Source organism: Podarcis tiliguerta (genome assembly GCF_965153285.1).
Source record: "Podarcis tiliguerta genome assembly, chromosome: 8".
Classification (NCBI taxonomy): domain Eukaryota; kingdom Metazoa; phylum Chordata; class Lepidosauria; order Squamata; family Lacertidae; genus Podarcis; species Podarcis tiliguerta.
Window position 1 is genome coordinate 22749651 of NC_139541.1, and position 6298 is coordinate 22755948.

Here is a 6298-nt window from a genome sequence, read left to right on the forward strand (position 1 = left end):
GCCCCCGCGTTGACAGAGGAAGGCGGAGAGACCGAGGGTCAGGCTTCCCTTGGAGCCCTCTCCACCTGTGCAACGGCCAGGACAGGAACAGGTTAGCTGGGCTGGGTGAAAAGTTCACCCGCAAGCCAAGCTGTCTGGTGCTCCTGCTTAATTTATCTGATATTTGGCTAACCTTGCTCTGAACCCGAGGCTCCCCGAACCCCTGCCTCTCACCTCTCCTGAGCAGGCTCATGTCAGCCAAAGACGTCTGCCAAACCCTCCCTGGTTTTCTGCCTGCCCTTTGACCCTTCAGGAAAGGCAGGGGTGGGAGCGAGGGAAGTGGATGTTAGAAAGGGAAAGAAAGGAGCAAGACAGATGGGGAGAGAGCATTTGATGCCGAGAAGATCGGAAACCCACAGCATGCAACCGCCTTCGCCAACCTGGTGCCCTCCAGCACGGCCTGATGGGGCATCTGGTCCAGAACATCTGGAATGTACCCCGCTGGCCCATCTAGTCCAGCATCCTGTTCTCACCAGATGCCAACCTGGTGCCCGCGGGACACTTGCAGGCAGGACCAGACCCACCAAGTGCCCATATTTTACAAGGTCAATCCCAGACTTACAGAAGCCATCCCAGTTTCTGATTTGACCCCAGAATGTCCCACTTTTCCTTAGGATGTCTGGAGAAATGTTGGAGGGTATGGAGTTAGGTGACCCCTGAGCCAAGGAGATAAGTAACTACACAACCTTTAGAAGACATCTGAAGGCAGCCTTGCATAGGGGAGTTTTTAAATGTTTTATGTTTTATTATGTTTTTATCTACACCAGTGGCCAAAATTGTGGAAACCTTTTGGGGAAAGTGTATTTCTGAGGTTTGCTGGCTCATAACACCACTTTTTTTGGAGTAACGCCATAAAATTATATATGAGTGGAAAGATAATTTAATGAAGAATGTCATGCAACAAAGTTTGTTCAGTTATCTGTACTCTATCAAAAGTTATAGCCAAATAGCCAGAAAAAGGAAGTACAACTTGCTTAGGTTGATATGCTTTAGCTTTCCTTCATTTGATTGTAGCTAATGAGCATGAGTTTTTAGAGAGCCAATCAGGTGCTATGAGCCATCAAACCTCTGAAATACATTTTCCCCAAAAGGTTTCCACAATTTTGGCCACTACAGTGGTACCTCGGCTTAATTCGTTCTGGAGGTCCGTTCTTAACCTGAAACTGTTCTTAACCTGAAGCACCACTTTAGCTAATGGGGCCTCCTGCTGCCGCCGTGCCGCTACTGCCGCGCGATTTCTGTTCTCATCCTGAAGCAAAGTTCTTAATCCGAGGTACTATTTCTGGGTTAGTGGAGTCTGTAACCTGAAGTGTCTGTAACCCGAGGTACCACTGTAGTGTATGTTGGAAGCAGCTCAGAGTGGCTGGGGCAACCCAGTCAGGTGGGCAGGGTATAAATAATAATAATAAATTATTGCGGAATAGGACGTCCCTCTTTTCATTGGAGAAATGTTGGAGGGTATGCCTGAGTACAACAGTACACTCCTCTAATACGGTTCCCAGCAACCAATATTCCTCAATGTGCTGCCTTTCGCAGTGGTGGTAGATCATAGCCATTGTGGCTGGTTGCCACTGGTAGCCTAACCAGGGCAAGGAGAAGATCGTAGAATCATAGAATTGTAGAATTGGAAGGGACTCAGAACCATCTACACCAGAAAGCTGTTGCAGATTTACTTTCTACAGAAGGAGGTTCCTCTAACATATTTCACAGGGTGTGTGTGTTCAGATTTATACAGTGTGGCTTTCTTTTGTTCTGATTGGCTAGCCTTTGGGAGTCTGAGCCCATTCCAGGCTGTTTGAGACCATTTGCTTGATTCTCTGATGAAAGAGAAATTGGCGACCCCATAGCCTCTTCCTTAGAAGCTGCTAGGTTCTCAAAGTTTCACACCCCAAATGAGTAGGTAGAGAACTGGTGGCTGTCAGCTTTGGGGCAGGACTTTGTGGGGTAGGGGGCGGAGTCTGCTGTTGTCTGGCAGATGCAAGCAGTAGCAAATTAGGGTGCAGAATGCAACACGCCAAGATGGAGACTTACAGGCAGAATGTGGAGCCAATAGTGAAAGCATCAACGAAGAATGTGATTTCATAGTATTTCAGGTACATAGCAGCTTGGTACTCAGCTAGTATTCTGAGGGCCGCATGCTAGTGTTGGGTGGGGCCAGAGCCAAAAGTGGAAGGAGCAACACATGCAAATTTTTACCTATGTCCAAAAGGCTGGTTTCTACACAGGCCCACGCACCCCTTTCTATCCTCCATTCAAGATAGACAATCAAAGTTCAAGGATGAGGTCCAGCCAGGTGAAAACGGTGGTGCCTCCAACTCCCAGCCCACTAAGTTAGTCCAGTAGGATGCCATGGTTGATGGCATCAAACTAGCTGAGACATCAAATTGAAGCAACCTGTGCTCCATCTCCCGATAAAGATGATCTGTTTCTTGGACCAACGCCTGAACCTAGATGAAAAATGGTCTTGTACTGATTCTCGGGAGTCTGTAGTTGCAGTGGGACTTAGTCTTATGGCTAACTTTAGTTGAAATGTCCACTCTGATGTGGATTAAAGGTAAAGGTACCCCTGACCATTAGGTCCAGTCATGACCGACTCTGGGGTTGCGGCGCTCATCTCGCTTTATTGGCAGAGGGAGGCGGCGTACAGCTTCTGGGTCATGTGGCCAGCATGACTAAGCCGCTTCTGGCGAACCAGAGCAGCACACGGAAATGCCGTTTACCTTCCCGCCAGAGTGGTACCTATTTATCTACTTGCACTTTGACGTGCTTTCGAACTGCTAGGTTGGCAGGAGCAGGGACCGAGCAATGGGAGCTCACCCCTTTGCGGGGATTCGAACCGCCGACCTTCTGATCGGCAGGTCCTAGGCCTAAGTCTAATAGCTGCCTTTTGACTTCCACCTGAAAGGCTGTGAAATGGGTATAATCATTTCAGGTCCCCTCCTCCCAGTTCATGCGGGGGTTATATTCCGGGGCCCTGTGTGCATAAGCGAAAATACGACTAAATGTTAGGAAGAACTTTCCAATGGCAAGAGCTATTTGAGACCGTGGAATGGACTCCCTCGGAAGGTGGTGGGCTCTCCTTCATTCGAGTTTTTAAAGCATTGCAGGGGATTGGATTAGATGATCCCTTAGGGTCCCTTTCAGCTCTGCAATTCTATGATTCTATGACATTTCTATCCCGCTGGTGCTTTTTGATGCAGATGGCCCCGCATCTTATTAAATGCTCGATGTTGATCTTGGGTTGTACGCTTGGAGCTGCTAGCATGTGGGATGCATTATGACATTTAGAAGGAATTCGCAGTCATCGTTTCACTTGAAGCATAAAGGCTATAAAACTTAATGGCCACACGACAAGGAGCCTATATGAAACACTTTGAGATTTACGGGCACCTTAAGGAGGGCGGCCGCAGCGTTGCCATCTGAAGTTCAAGACAAACATGGAGGAACAATGCTTCCTGGCACTTTCCCTTCCTCTGAACTTGCAGAAGAGATATTCAAGCTGCTGCACTGGCTGCAGAGCAAAAACACAAACAACCAGCTTGTGTTTTCTTTGAAAATTCTTTTTTTTTTTTTTAACATCACAGCAATGAAAGAATTGTGCAATTTATTTTATTTTATTATTATTATTATTTAAAAAAGAAAAACACTGCAGAAAAACCCTGTGGGATGACTTCATTTCTCTCTGCAAGCTCAGCATATATATATATATATATATATATATATATATGTGTGTGTGTGTGTGTGTGTGTGTATGTATATGTATATATGTATATGTATATGTAAACACACACACAACTGCAAAGGCCTCTGTGGTTAAAGAAAAAGCAAACAGACCGTGACTCTTTGCCGGAAGTTCAAAGGAAAAAGAGAGCGAGCGCCAGAGGAAACATTTGCATAGCCAAATGTTTCCGGATGGGCATATTGATGCAGTCCTTTGGGATTATAAGCACCAATTGCCTATTTACCAGGGTCTGGTTTTCGACCACTTTCCCTGATCACTATGTGGTATCCAATGCGAGTCCTTCTCAGAGTAGTGAACATGACAGACTTAAGTCCATTGGATTCACGGGCCCTGGTTTGGACGTGATCCCAAATTTCAGGGTTCGTAGTTAGGGAAGTCATCTGACTTTTAGAAGACATCTGAAGGCCATTCAGTATAAGGCAGCTTCCTAGACATTTCCATGCCTGTGCAGGAAGGTTTGTAGCTCAGTGGCAGAGCATCTGCCTTGTTCAATCCCTGGCATTTCCAGGAAGCTGAGATGAACCTTTTTCTCTGAAAGCCATGAGCTAGATGGACCAATTGTCTGACTTGGTAGAAGGTAGCATCCTATGTTTTTATTTGATGGAGAAAATAATAACCAAATAGAGCTTCACTGTCAATGGGTCTAACTTAGCCATGTTAATGCAACGTGTCTACTCTGAGTAAAAGGAGAACACCACCAATGGTTTGGGCATGTTAGTCCTGCTCAGGGTAGGCCTATTGGAATTAATGAACATGAATGACTTGGTTCCATCTGTTTCAATGGTTCTACTCTGAGTAAAACTGAGTTGGAAGCAACCCAATGTGATCTGCTCCCAGGCTTTAGTTACTTAAATTTTTCCGTGTGATTAAGCAGCTCTGGTTTTTGCTTCTATGGTCCCAATCTTGCTACTTCATCTCGCCTGATCAGTTGATATTCCCTTGGCTCAGATCCCGTCCCGCCCCCCGATTTTGTGGTTGACATCTGGCTACAAGATGGTGGCATTAAGCAAGCGCTGGGTTGATACAGAGTTCTTTTAAAAAAAAGGAAAGAAAGAAAATGTCTTAATTTAATATAGCTCTGCGGGTAGCGATGAAGAAACATGGAGAGCAGGGAGGGGGAGGAGGTGGTGGAGGTGAAGGAAACAGAATGCAATGAAATAGAAGAATGGAAATTTTCCCACTGTGAAGCACACCAGAAATAGCCTAGGGAACTCTTCCTGTGCCCACCTCCCAGTGAAGAGTTTTGACTTCTGCAGGTATTAATAGAGAAGCAGACTAAGCAGTGGAGATCAGACAAGGCAAAGCTAATCCTGTTAAGTTTATGCATAGGGGTGGGGGACCATTTTGAACCAGAGAGCTGCTTTCCCTTCTGAGAAATCTTTCTGAGGGTCACATGTGGAGCAGCAAATGTTAAGCTTTACCTTTGTGCAGTAGGCTAGCTTCTACTCTCTCGCACGCACCCCTCTGTATCCTCCATCCAGACTAGCAAGAGGCAGGATCAGAGTCAAGGATGAGCATGCAAAGGCAGGCTGCAATGGACTCAGCGGACGAGACCAACAGTGGGTCCAATGGTCAAGAAGGTGGTTTCTCTAAGTGCCATAGAGGGAAGTGAGGGGCAGGTGGAACTTGTCAACCCGGGAAGGTAGCCCATCTAGGAGAAGGAAAACTCTGACCCTAAACCTAAATCTTCAGGAGAGGCTAAGGAATAAACCCTACAGAAATCTGGAGTGGAGTCCCTAAGATGGTTGGATGTCGCCTTGTACGCCTCCTTCTGGCAACTCCTGCAGCCAAGCTGGTGCCAAGTGTATTGCTCTGCTTTCCTTTGGACCACATCAGTGAGGCCAAGAGGGGACAGGTCTTGTCTTCTGGGAAGTCCAGGACCTCCAAACACACTGCCCAGTGGAGGACACTTTGGTGCTGCTAAGGCAGCAGTTTGACTTCTCCGGAGGTGCATTCCAGTGTCTCCAGAGCCAGACAGATACCAACAACAATCCAGCCAGGTGAAAACACCCAAGAAGGGTGCAAAGCAAGTCCAGTGAGGGCATGTGTCTCATGGAGTTCCAAGGATCATGTACAGAGTCCTGGGGGTTGCACTTGGTCCCTAGGCCTACTCTGATGTATGGCAGGAACCAGGAGCCCTAGGCCCAGGGCCTTTAGGACTCTCCCTGGGCCATTCCCCTTACCAGTGCACCTTTGCATCCTCCTTGAGTGTTTTCTCCTCACTGGAATATGTTCTTCAACTCATATAAAGCTCCTTGTTTGACTAGCTGGAAGTCAGAAACTGGGTGTGTACAGAGGCAGAATTTGCACATATGTCACCACCCATCTTTCTATCTGGTCCCACCCACCACTGACACTTGACTCTTCCCAGGAAGGATGCCCAGAAGGGAATGCAGTCCTTAGATAGAAAGAGCCACCAGGACCCTTCAAGAAGGAGACTCGACTCCATTCACGAAGTTGCAAGACTTTACATCTCTTGAACAATTGATGCATCTCAAGCCTAGTGAAGACAGACTC